This window comes from Ruditapes philippinarum, unplaced genomic scaffold (genome assembly GCF_026571515.1).
Source record: "Ruditapes philippinarum isolate M1 unplaced genomic scaffold, ASM2657151v2 ctg634_1_1_1_1, whole genome shotgun sequence".
Taxonomy (NCBI): Eukaryota; Metazoa; Mollusca; class Bivalvia; order Venerida; family Veneridae; genus Ruditapes; species Ruditapes philippinarum.
Window position 1 is genome coordinate 150,176 of NW_026855261.1, and position 15,121 is coordinate 165,296.

The following is a 15,121-nucleotide window of genomic DNA, read 5'->3' on the forward strand; positions in this document are numbered from 1 at the left end:
GTCGCAGGACGAAAACACGCTAATAAGTGATTGCGGGGCGAAGTTTTATTTTATTAAACTTCGCCCCTCGCTCTCGCTAATAAGTGTGTTTTCGTCCCGCACCCCGCCGTTATATTTCTTAAAACTCGCTCCGCGCCGTTGCGAGGCGACCTTTTATCTTTTTAATTTCGTCCCGCGCCCTCGCCTTCGCTCCGTGCAACCGCCATTTTAACATAATTCTCGACTGTTCGCTTGGCAGGGTAGCGGGGCGAAGTTCTATTTATTTAACCTCGCCCCGCGCCCCCGCTAATAAGCGTGTTTTCGTCACGCGCTCCCGCCGTTTTATTTCTTAAAGCTCGCTCCGCGCCCTCGCTAATTAGTGTGTTTTCGCCCCCCCCCCGCACTTAAACTTAAATTCTTGACATTTTGCTTGGCAGAGTCGCGGGACGAAAACAAGAATGTCACAATCAGCCACCTTACTCGTGTAATGTAACTATTGAATCTGTTTTTTTCATACAAAAATTGAGAAAAGGTATGTTTGCAGATGTCTGCATTGATATAGGCAGAATTGTGTGTCTGTTATTTTTTCAATCCCATTTCATGACAGTTTCGTCTCTCATAATAGTCTATTGATACACTCTCTTGTACGATAACAACTGAACACTGAAACTAGAGTCTCTTCTCATCATCCTGACTTAACAACATATGTATTAACAGAATTTACGAAAAGAAAGGTTTTGTTATATGTTGTACTGTATGACTCAATCAGTTCTACTTAAAGCAAAAGGAGCTCTAAAAAGAAAATTAATGTAATCTATTGATATAACTATTATATGTGAAATTATACAATCGCACTGTTACAGATGTAAAAGATAAAAAATTAAGATAAATATTTAATTGCGAATTAGAAAAATGCGCAAAATTCATTTGTATTAAGTGTTATCACATTTGTATTAAGTGTTAAAATATGAAAATATGATTACATTGACCAGGTTAACATTTTATTCCGCTCATTTCACAAAGTTAGATGTGAAATTGTAAGATAATGGAATTAATTGGTACATTTATATACAGAAAACAGTCAACACGCATGAACGTCCGAGGACAGCCGAAATCATCGTTTTTAAGTCTGCGCCATATAACCCAAATTGTGTTGGTGCACCTTAAAACCAATCAAATAAAAAGCAAAACTGTTAAATCACCGTAGAGAACGTGTTACAGTATCGCGCTTTCTGTTAACGGTATAGAATTTTCAAGATGGAGGATTATTTGTGGGGAAGACGGGTAGGTGATTTTATACCGGTCCATACTACAAGTAGTTCAGTTTCTAAAGGATGTGCTTTGCTTGTAAGGAACTGGATTCGTTATCTAGTCATATATTTCTTCAGACCCTACACCGCAGATTTTTCTCTATATTCCCTCATAAATATGCACATTTGACAGTTTGAAAATTTGAATCGGGAGACCAACGCATTTTTCTCCAATTCCGACATTATTTAAGCATGCCTACAAAAAGTAAACCTACAAAACATTAGTCTTTTGTGTTTAGAAACGTTTGTAAAAGTAAATGACCAGTTGAACCTATTTTCCTGTTCGTTAAATGCGTTTGAAAAAATAAACAAATGTTACAGTATAGAGCTAGGTGAGTTTTGCAGGGTTACAGTGTAGACCGAACGACTTTGATTCGATTTTGTTACAGTATATACCCAGATTTCGGTTACAATTTAGATACTTGCCAAATTTCAAATAAAGTGTAAAACAAGTGTAAAATAACCCATACCTTTGTATTTGATATATTCTTGAAAGTTGTATATTTGCCATTTTTTTTCTTCAGCAGAAAAGTTACAGTTTGAAACACATTATAATGCATATTAGTTATAAACTAGAGAAAAGGAAAGTACAACACGGCAAAGTTGAAAATGTTGCAGACTCGATTTGTTTGAGCCTGTTCATAACTACAAGCTACCGTCCACGCCTCCTACAACCAACTTATGCAGAATTTAACATGAACTGGTAAACTTAAGAATTATTTTAACACCTGTATATGTGTTCAAATGGCGACTTTCATAGAACCTTCATTGTGACACATAAGAAGCGGCATATTGTCCCAAAGATTAAAAATTGCGTGTGCAATAAATGAGAACATAATGGGTAAAACTAAATAAAAAATAATTTTTGAAAGGGGATCGGAGGTTATGAATACCACAGATAAGCTGTCAAAAGAAACAATTAAAAAGCAGGAAACATACACTAAGGGTGATTAAACAGTAATCAAGTGAGAAATATTGCAACCTTAAAACTTATTTCATGCGAAAATATTCCTGTTTTACTGTGTAATAATCCTTTATGAAACATTTCAGACAAGAGCGGGCACCTGACTAGAACCACCGACCTTCCGTAAACTAGCTTGATAGATTCCTCATATACAAGGAATCCAACGTCATGGCGGAATTCAACCACAGCAGTAAAAGAAAGATGATTTGAAGTCGGCGACCTTAACCCGACTATGCCACTATTATGTACCTCCATCAGGCTCTAGTGAAAATATATTGTAATTGTCTGACTTTTTTGCTCGATATCTTTCAATATTATTTTCCTTTTCAGAAACATGAAAACTTCCATACAGAATGTCTGTAATAAAAAAACGACTTTTAATTCAACAATGACAAAACAATTCCTATTTCAACAAGGAAGCATTCGAAATGACGTCAGGGTCATGATTTGATCTTTCTTTGCAAAATGCTTCACAGCGAATGCTTTTTAATACGGGAGAAGAATGATTATATTGCCTTTTTTTAAAAATCTATATTTTTGGTTTTCGTATCCCAGATTGCAACCGAAACCATTTGAACAACTTTGTTAGAAATTCATATGCATTTCAACAAATCTGACCAAGTAGTTACTGAGCGGATGTCATTTGACACACATGTGTACGACAGACGGACGAGTAGTCATTGGGCCAATAAGCTTAGATTTAAAAAAAGAAATACAGAATCCCTAAAGAAAGCCCAACACGACAAAATTGTAAATGTTGCAGGCTCGGTTTGATTGAGCCTGTTCATGGACGGTAATGGAAAGTGCAAGTTACCGTTCACGCCCCCTAGCACCGGCTTAAGCAGAATTCAACATTTAACACGAAAATGGTGAAATTTTGAATTTTGAGACATCCGCAGATGTGGCGGTTATCATGGAACCTTCAATGTGACACAGTAGTGCCATTCCATGAAAAGCGGCGTATGGTCCCCAAGTAAAAGAATGCTTGTGCCCTAAACGAGAAAACAATGGGCGGAACTAAATAAAATGGAATTTTGAAAGAGGATCTGAGGTTATGAAGCCTGCATATCACAGATAAGACGTCAAAAGACAAATTTAAAAAGCAGGCAAAATATCCATAGGGTGATTATACAGTATTCAAGTAGAAATACTGGAACCACCCAAGTTGAAAAAGGCCAAATAGAAGAAACTAAAAGGTATACACAACAATTATGTCGTGCTGAACGATCTTCAAGGATCGAAAATATAACATCATTGATTAAATGTACGGGGAGACTTTTTACAGCCGCCACACGGCACAATAAAAGTCTATAATATCATTTATTCATTTTACCTAGTATATATAGAAAATATCGAGGTCTAAACTGTAACCGAAATCTGGGTATAAACTGTAACAAAATCAGATAAAAATCGCTAGGTCTATGCTGTAACCCTGCACAATTCACCTCGCTCTATACTGTAACATTGTTTATTTTTTCAAACGCATTTGACGAACAAGAAAATAGGTTCAACTGGTCATTTACTTTTATAAACGTTTCTAAACACAAAGGACTAACGTTTTGTAGGTTTACTTTTTGTAGACATGCTTAAATAATGTCGGAATTGGAGAAAAATGCGTTGGTCTCTCGATTCAAATTTTCAATCTGTCAAATCAGCACATTTATGAGACAATATAGAGATAAAACTGCGGTGCAGGGTCTGAAGAAATATATGACTAGATACCTGATCCAGTTCCTTATAAGCAAATTACAAAAACATCTTTTAGAAACTGAAATATTTGTAGTATAGACCGGAATAAAATCACCTGCATGTGAACCTGTCTTCGCCACAAATAATCCTCCATCTTGAAAATTCTATACTGTAGCCGGAAAACGTGATACTCTTACACATTCCCTACGGTGTAAATACCGTCACTTTAGACTGCTTTAAATACAATCGACTCGTCTATAATCCGACGTGCATGTATTTTTCTTTGACATTCATTATCGACACACATCTTACATTTTATTTGGTTCCGCCCATTGTTTTCTCGTTTAGAGCACACGCATCAATTTACTTTGGGACCATACGCCGCTTTTCATGATAACCGCTGCTGATATTTCTAAATTCAAACTTTCATCATTTTCATTTTTTTAAATGTTCAATTCTGCTTAAGTCGATGTTAGGGGGCGTGGCCGGTAACTTGCAATTTCCAGTACCGTCCATGAACAGGCTCAATCAAACAGAGCCTGCAACGTTTTTTGTTTCAAATTGGTAATTTTGGGCATCTTAAGGGATTAGATATATAATAATTTGGTATCAAATTAGTCCAAAAACACTCAAAAGTCCTGACATTCATAGACAAATTTGCTACAGTCTATTGAATTTAAGAGACATATATATTTCCATATAATAAACTTTCGGACACTTTGCTAACATTCAACAACAACATTAATTAATACTTTTGCATGTCGTGTTATCCATTACATTGTTAAAAATGTTTAAACAAGGCATAACATAGAAAATGTATCATTGATACATAGCTTCATTCACATTTATACTATAGAATTTTCAGTTATATATGCTTATTTTGTCATTGTTAAGCTCAGCTGAATTGACTATTAATTCGAAATATTATTTTTATAAGGATTATTGATTTACAGTTGATAAGTGTAAAATGTCTAGGATAAAATGTAAATCTGAGTAAAATATAAAAAGACTGCCCGATAAACTGAATTTAATTTACAGATAAATTTAACAGAAATCCACTTTGGCCGCGTGAGTTATTTATCATTCATGCAATGTAAATTACAAAATTGAAAGGAACTATTGCAAATTGCAAAATGTTAATTTATTTTAAAGGGCATAAATCTATATCTTATGAAATATTTTAATAAAAGTTACCAACAGTAAAATTATAATGGTTCCATAATTATATGGTGAATTCCCGAAAAAGTTGTAACATGTCTCTGTTATTTAAAACACATGAAAAGTGTAGGTAATCATAATAAAATGTTCTGGAACAAAATATAGGTTTTATCCGTTTATCAATTATTTTGTGCATGCGCCATCCGCTTTAAAGGCAATAAATTACCATATTTATTTCATGCAAGCATTTTGGAAGTATACATTTTTAAAATCAAAACACTATTTTTTCAATCAGATATGAAGCTTTATACACTTCAGTTTTTAACTGTTCACTTACTAGTACTACATTCCGTGAGATGGACAGGATGTCAATTTGATAATTTATTTTGCATTAAATTTACCAAACCTATTAAGCTGAGAAAATCGCGTTTTTTTACGTTTTTCTTACCAAAAACATAGAATATTTACAAATATGTAAACACGCTGCTTTTAAAACCCTATTCTTATAATGCGTTTGTATCTAAATAGGGACACAAAGTTGATCTGGTTGCAGTGAAACAAAGGCACATATTTAATGGAGTTATCGAAACGTGTTTATTCTAAAGTAGAGAACGGGGTTTATTTTGTACTTTTAATAACAAATGGAAATAAATCTGACAATTAAAAAACAAAGTTAAATTCATGACCTACATTTTATAGACGTTTATATTTAACTTTGATAAAGTTTTAGTTAATAATGGTATCTCTGTTCATGGTGTGTGTTTTGTAGAAGAAAAATAGTCAGGGTACGGTAATTGAAACAAGAGGATTATTGATGAATATTTTGTAAACTTGTTTGAATTACACTATTCAACCATATGTTGAATATAAACGTTCCTGTATAGAAATCTGGAAAAGGGTGAAATCTATGGCGAACAAACAAAGTTAAAAAGTAAACATTGTAGGCATGATTTGATTGGGTCTTTCATGAAAGATCATCATGATAATGGCAATTGCAATAACTTGCCATTTTACCGTAAAGCAATCATTAAAACGAATCGATCGACATTATCTTAGTTGAAAAGTTAATCAATGTTAGTTTTGGTATAAACATGTGTGGCAACGTTGAAATAGAATAGAATTGCCTGTTAAGTGTCCGATAGTTTGATGTTTTCCAACAAAGATAATTTTCTTTTCTCTTTGAATTATATAAGTGATAGACTTACTTGCCAGTATCTGACTGTTAAATGACGTTAGGGCCTGGCTCGATAAAAGTGGGACAATTCAATCGGTATTTGTTAGCAAACTACAAGGGAGAAGTAGCTTACAAACGATATTGAATGAAGAATCAAAGATGTTTAAAGAAGCTGCCTAACTTTATTGACATGAATATCCAAAATTTCGCATGGGAAAAGGTCCAAAAGATGCTAAAATGCTTCAAACAGATTTATAACTTCAGACCTAATAAGAAGACAAAAATGTAATAAAAATGTATCCCTGTAAACTTCTAACATTTTATTCTCGATTTTCGTAACACCTGTTACTGAAATAAGAAGTAACATAAATTTTATATATGGTTTATATGTTTATCTTACAGAAGAGATAACAATATAAATAACCTTTATATAAAATAAAGGTATACATTCATTAACATAGAATTTTTTATAACTCTTTATTATGTTATCTCAATAAAATGTCTTTATTGCTTTTCTTGTGACAATTACTTTAAGTTAAGGGACAAAGTGTGAAAGTTTATTTTGAGCCATTTTTTACACAATAATGAATTACTTTGGTCTTTAAGGATAGGAGTCTAGATAATAAAAGTCTTTCGACTCTTGGGGGATAAGTACAGACAGAATAAAATAACATTTTTTTATATTGCGGATATAATAATTACATTACTGACAAAACGTTGGTCTCGTCTGTACACTTTTTTTCAAAGCATTATTTTCTTTATGTGTCTCTTAGCATACAATGATTGAAATAACTACATGTACACGACTATAACATGCTTGTTAGTTGTTAATTTGGTCCATGACCTAGTGATTACGCTATGGTTTTATGAAAATTAGATAAATGTCACAGAAGAATGAACGCACCAAGTAATGAAACATTTGAAATATCGATATGTTCCACCAAATAGCAGGTTCTTAAATTGAGACAGATGCAAAATCTGAAAATTGTTCTTTCGTATGCTGACTATATTATTTCAATATTAATTTTCATATTAAATGTTTTAAGTTTTCCCAAAAGTTACAGAACATCCAAATTATTAGATTTATATTTTGCTTGATAATTTCATTAACAGTTTTTGTTTGTTGCAATTGTATCACAGTTGGGCGTTACATGTAAAATAACTAATTTCAAATTTCAGTACATTGTCCTACTGTGTATATATGTGCGTAGCACTACTTTTAACAAAGAATGACATATAAAATGGGATACACATTAGCAAGCATACTTAAGTTAAGTAAACATATTTGTACCTGCTATATAAAATTAAGCTTATTCATAAATAAATTCAGTAGAATTAAGTAATTGATCTTTAATTTTATAATAATGTTTGTATTATATAAAAGTGAAGAACTATAAATGCATGTGTATAGTAACAGAACGGGTAACTTGATATTGTTTTGAAGAAGTAAATATGAATGTTTCTTCAACTAATCTGATAAAAAAAAGTCTCTATACGTCAGAGCTTTTTCCTCTTTGTAATGCCAAGGTCAGAAGCATTCAAATTTAAAATCGATAAAAGATTTTTGCATGGTTAAAAGCGACAGAAATTTCATATTCAGATGCTCGTTCATTGGTTTCTTTTTTCAGGGGTTTCATATTGTGACAACAGGAAACGTGTTTTTAGTGAACTGGAAAGGGGAGGGTAAAATTTATCAATATTAAGCATATAATTTTTGATCACTAAAAGATGAAAATATGTTAATAAAATTTTGCTAAGCAGAAGCAGCTTTGCCTTGATAGGATGTGTTCATGTTTCTTCATATTGAATTTCATTTGCAATTCTAAGTTTTTATGTTTGATTTATGAACTGGCACTTGACTGACTTTTTGCCTGGCGTTTTGTTGTTATTTTCTTCTTTAAAGTAAAAAAAAAGTGTTATAGTGTACGATTTTTGAAAATGTATAAATCATAATTGAAAATATATCATAAAAATCTCTTTAATTGGAGAAATAAAGAAATGACACAAATATACCACACAATTTTCCTTCTACTTTTACCAATTTCAATAATGTATGTATGTGTCCGATATCTTGACAGGTTTATCAGGGGTGAGTGAAAGCAAATGTTATACACGACGTAAATAAAATCGTTTCATTCAAACCCATTTAGCGACCTACAGCAACATTATTTTTTACATATAAGAATATCTGGGTCAAGAGACAAAATATTCTCAGTTCAAGTCTTGCAATTTAAAGTTCTCACAATTTTGTAATATTTATGACGAAGTGATGAACGGATTTAACAACTGAAAAAATGTACTTCTCATGAGACGATTAGACAAAAAATGTTAAAATACATGAGCTTAAACTCTTAATTTCTGTCAATGTATGACAATATGACCTTTCTTTAAAAACTTTTGGTGCATGCAAAACATATTTGTATAGATTATGCCTTATCGTATCTTATGGTTACATTAATGGTGTAAGTCAATACATGTGACAAATTAATTTGCGGTTCAATAAAAAATATTTTTATTTCAACATATTTACGAACATAATATTTGTTATGGAAATCAGTTACTTTTTTGCATTGATTGGCGCTTGTACTTAATAACTCGTAGATTGATATCATCTTATATGATAATTAATTGCTTTAATTAAAAAAAAACAAATACAAAGATTTAAGTTTTTATAATCACCTTTGGAAGTCCGAATTCCCGTTTTGGTACTTACTTTTCGATCTTTGACCCTTACTGTAGTCTTTTTTATTAAATACATACCTTATTTTCTTGCAAGATAAATATGTTGCTTATGACCCTGCTAGTTCTGATTAGGCAGCTGAGCTTTCAATTATTGCCAAGAATAAAATTTTTCCATATAATTATCTAGTTTGAAAATGTTTTCTCTGGAGTTGACAAGGCTAGAATTATGAAATGGAAGAGACACCTACTAGAAAACAGACCATTGACAAACGTATTTCGACAGAGGACATGGCCTGGATCCAACGATCGAGGTCTGAATTCGGGATGGGGCTTATACGTGGAATGACCGGTACAATAAAAAGAGTAATAAAAATGGCTTCCTGCAAGCAGGGGAAGATATACAATGTTAATGGCAAAGGGGAAATAGCGATGGACAGTCCTTGATGTTTCCCAATTTAATGAAATATATTGTGTATTAAGTATTTTGTCAATTTGGTCAATTTGCTGCAGTTGCGTTTTATCAAAAAGCTTTCAATCAACCACATTTAATATTGCAGCCATTAAAAAAAGAAACCAACTTACGTATCCTTGTCCCTTCTGCTTTTGTGACCTGCATTAGAAATTGCAAAAAAAACAACATTGTTTAAATGATATAATAACTTATGCATTCCGAATAATCCAAAGCTTGTTTAACAGATATAAATTCATATGTTTTATGAAAGCCTATTTATTTAAGACAAGAATAGAAACAAAATTGTGTAATTGTGAACAAAATGCACAGTTACACACAATACAGATTAGTTCATAACAAGATATATAAAACTTAAAAATGATCTCAATTTTTATGATGAGTCGACATGGTTAAAGTGGCACCCCTGTATTGCTGATAAACCTAAAATATTTTCCGGCACCACCAACCTTTACTTAACAAGCTATGGGACAACCGTAATCTTTAATTACAAATTACAACAATATTTACAAATATATGTCACTTCAGTAATTGTAAGCTTAGCATTATATTATCAGGCTATTTTATTAAATCTATCTTGACCTTTCGGCCAGATAATATGTTTATATTGTACTGAATGCTAAAGCATGCATACAGGTGTGCTTCTTAGTAATTAATACTAATTAAATGTTGTTTTTTTTTTAAATTCTCGCGATACAGGTCCATTAGTCTTATGTATTTTTTGTGTGACAGAGATAATACGTCACATTACTTGTCACTTCTCATGGTGCGTCATCACGATTAGTTAACCGATGAAATTATCGGAGCGATACATATAGATAAATATAGTCTTAAGAAAATTAAATTATGATAAATGATTTTCTAACAATTAATTCTGTCATTATTTATTCTTATTTATTTATTTATTTATAATAAAACATCGTCACACCCGGAAGTTATATCAAATAATAGATAATACACTGCAGCGCTTATGACTTAACGCTGTGATATTTGTCACGATATAATATTTTTATAGTTATACAGAAAAACAATCGACAAATTAAATTTGATATTACGATTGATCTTAAGACATCGCTTTTACGATACTATAACGTTTCAACAGTTCTCATTAATAATCGTAAAAAGCTTATTTGCCTGTTGCGAAAAGTGCTATAAACGACTACCCCATTTCTGAAACTAAGCAACGCACAAAAAAGGCAGACAACAGCAAAAAGAAATTAGTACTTTATTTAGTTCGAACAAAAATCCAATTGATTGAATCATTGTTTAGATCTATAGAACAACGTTTAAATAAAACAATAAAATCTTTTTTATCCAATATATTTGCCAATTTTAATCAAGCAATGTTATGCATGATGTTTTCAATGCGATGTTGTGAAAGACAAAGCAATTGAACTGTGAAAAATCAAACAACAACAAACAATTAAAAAACAACAGAACATGTTTAAACCATTATGAATATTGAAATGTAGTAATATCATTTTGTGTCAAGTCTCCATCATCAGTTTTAGATAAGTAAAACAGAAACACTGTTGTCAAAATGACTTAATACTCAATACACCGAATAAAAATTCTAAAGGCGTTTGTACAAATAGTTCGAACTATTCTAAAAAAAAGTTTTATTAAAAAAAGCTTTTATGAGTTTCAACAAAACATAAAATATCAATTTATAAACCATTTATGTTTAATCTGCTGACTATACAAAAAACATGATTTCAAATTGAAAAAATTAATGAGAACATATTAATAACGTGCTGTTTGCAATACTTTCTTAAGTGTATTTTTTGGAAGATTGTTATATCTATTTATAAATTGTTTAACCCTCAAGGGAAGACAGTCATACTTTCTTTTTAAGGGGACGGTGGCCTAGTGGTTTAAGGTGCATCTTCCTCTCATCCCAGAGACCATTAGTTCGAGCCCTACTAGGGTCACGACCATGTTTCTTCACATGGCACTAGTGCTGGTTGGTTCCAGGAAGCGGCTTGAAAGTGATTAATATAAGTTGAAAGAACTTGTTTCGCAATCGAGCTTAAATAAATAATTATGTTTAAACCAATATTTTCTTACGTGTAATTTGTGTAAATTTAATTCTCAAGACAAGACAGTCAACAGTTTACTTGTTACAAATTACATTTCAATAAACCTTAGCCATTGTTGCGATCAAATATATGGAAACACATTTTCCAGACATTCCTTTTATAGCATATGTCTTGTCTGATTTCTCACTTTTACTTTTCGTCCGTATTATATGTCTACTTATCTGTTACTAATATGTATTGGCATGAATAATTTAGAAATGTTGTGTAAGTCTGTTAATTTATATTTTCGCTTCATTTGTCACAAAATGTCTCAATAATAGTAAAAAAGCTGAAAGAAGGGAAAAACAATTGTTTTTACATCAAATGGGATGTTGCTTTATTTGACAAGATTGTTTGGGTTTTTTTATTTGTTTTTACAAACATTTAGCTAATACTGAACCGAAAAAGAAAACTTAAGATGAATTTGGCTTACTTCGGGTTGTACAAACTTGCAACACCAGGAAGATGTGCAGCTAGCACACAGCACGTCAACAATAACATTCAGATGCCTACTCGTACATGAAATAATACACAGGGGATTCCTTATGTTCTCTTATTACATAATAACGCTTGAAAAGCGCGATATGAACATAACAGTGCTGAGAAAAGAAAATATATATTTTAAAATTTATCGTCAAACACTTGATGTTAAAATGAGTAATTCATTCGTATAGTCGAAAATTTAACAACCAGCGGTGATGAAACACTGGTGAGACAATCCAGACAATTTGTCTTATTTCTATATATTTCATAGGATGTATAAGATTATCGATGTTGGATAGCTAATAGCTGATCACAAATGTATGGAACAAATCTGGAGCCATGCTAGCTTGCATCTACGCAATAAATGTTAAGATGAAAACACAAAACATTTTGATAAATGTCAGCCCCAGTATACAATTTTTATCATTATTATGAATGCAGCTAAACGTTAACTTTGTTTTATTTGGTTTAACGGTAACAAGATCCGTCTGTTCTTGCCCTTAATCAGCAACTTTTTAATTTCGATTGGTCTTATAATTTGTGAAATATGACATACTAATTTAACTTGATAAATTCCGCGTCAGAAACAGGGTAACTATCTGCCCGCTAATAAATCACAAATAATAGTATTGGTACTTTCTATTGGATTTGATTGAGCAGGAGTTGAACCTTCTAATGATAATACAAATGAAACAGTTACATAGGAAATTTTAAAAATATATATTCTTTTATAACAGAACAGACAACGTTCTCCTGCGCTCGGCTTGCATATTTGATTTGTTAACTAATACATTCGTTGGTGTTTTACCGTCGTAAAGGCATTATTCATTGTCGTTGTATTCAATTATTGTCCTGCTTCATAGATACTCACCTATATGTTATCTTAGTTTCGTAATAGTTGTTTTCACAATAATTATGCAAGTTACATACAAAAGTAAAAGTAAAATTATGAAACAAATGTACAAAATGCAAATTTTAATGACACTGTTCAGTTATATTCCGTGCGACATTATTATTGCTTTGTTCGACCAAATAATATATGTTCTTAATAATATGGGGATAAAGGTCATAGTTCTACACTGACATACAATGAATTAGGCAATGTATGTTGTATCTTTGCGTTTGTCATCTATCTCTTTTCTGCTAAAACCGTCAATGAATAATTTGCTGAAAGGCAAGTCCAGGTCTTTCGCCAAGTTCAGCTCAACTTTATCTTGCCCCTCTAGTAATATACTTTCACAACACTGATTGTTTTAGCTTTTTTTCATAATAAAAAATAGGGCACTAAGATGGCCCTAGATCACTCATCTAACCCATCATTTCATTATTCACAATATAAATTGAAATATTTTGCCCTAAAATTTTGAAAGGCTTTGTTAAAAATATGTATGTTGCAAGTGTGTTCCTATAAGACTATGTAGAATAAATGCAGAATAAATGACCACTGGAGCAGAATTATTTTTGACTAAAATTTTTTTTTATAACTTTTTTGAATGAAAACACAAAATGTCACATGCAAAACATGTAAGGTGTACATTTTTAGGACATACAATCTGTATGGTAACATAACTGTACCTCAAAAAAAGACAAAAGGTCAAACATTGTAAAAAATATGAAAAGTAGGCCAGTTGATATCAAAATTCAATTCAGCATCAGAAATTACACCCCTAGTCCAAATTTCAAGTCTGTATGTCAAAAAACACAAGAATGAAGGTCAAATTATATCAAAAATATCAAAAGTAGGTCAGTTGATATCAAAATTCATTTCGGCATCAGAATTTACAAACCTGGTCCAAATTGAAAATCTGTATGTCAAAATACAAGAAAGTAGGTCAAATGGTGACAATAATACCTAAAGTATGCCAGCTGGTATCAAAATTGAACTCAACATCAAAAATTACACAAATTACACCCCTGGTCCAAATTTCAAATCTGTACATAAAAGAGAAAAAAAGTAGGTAAAGCGATATCAAATATATCAAAAGAGGGCAAGTTCATATCAAAAATCAATTCAGGATCAGAAATTAAACCCCTTGTCCAAATTTCCAGCAGGTACATCAAAAGAGGACAAACTAGGTCAAACAATATCAAATAATAATATCAAAAGTAGTCAGTTGATATCTTAATTCATTTTGCATCAGAAATTACATTCCTGGTCCAAATTTCAAGTCTCTGTACATCATTCCAAATTTCAAGTCTCTGTACATCAAAAACAAGAAAGTATGTGCAATGGTTTCAAAAATATCAAAAACAGTTCCACTGATACCAAAATTCAATTATGCACACGAAACACAGGTTCAACAGTCTGTCCCAAAATTTATTGAAATGTGCTTTTTCCAAGTTTAAATCAATGCAAGAAAAAAAATGAAAAAAAAAAAAATACAATTTTTAACAAAATTCAATAACAAAATTGAGCATACAAACTCATCTTTGTAAGTCAGGTACAGGAGAAACAAACTTAATGTTTCTTTAGGCCTATTTTTTCCTCTGGTTAATGACCTACAACTGACCTTACAATGATGCAATATGATGTCCGATTTCTAGTGCTGAAAGATATTTACACATCATAAACAGGTCATGACATTAAGACTTTCTCCAAGCCATTGAACCTTATTTGGAAAAACTGAATAACATATGTACACATTCCAACATGAGTTGTTTCCCTTTCATTATGGAAAGATATCCTATATCATAGAAATTTATTGAAATTTATGAAATTCTTACTGAAAATGTCTAATTTGGATAAAATAATGAATAAACTATGTATGGGAAGCTGCATATTCTATTATAGGCCAAGTAAAGTTGGTCTTTTCTATAAAAAAAAAAGAAAACTTTTTTTCAATGACACTTATAATCATTATATTTATACTGTGACCTCCTATAGTGTGAAGAGTTTAAAACATAACATATCTTCATTGTGTGAAGTCAAAACACGTTTATTTTATATTTATAAAATAACTGTGTATCCATTGTCAATATTTTTTAATATTAAATTTGAGCATAGAATATCTTTAAACTATAATTTGAAGAAATTCCATGACCTGGGGAATTAAAGCTTTAGCTTAAACAGGGTAAATCAAATTAATATGACTAATGAGCAAACTCGATAAAAGACTACCTAAGAATGCTACAGAC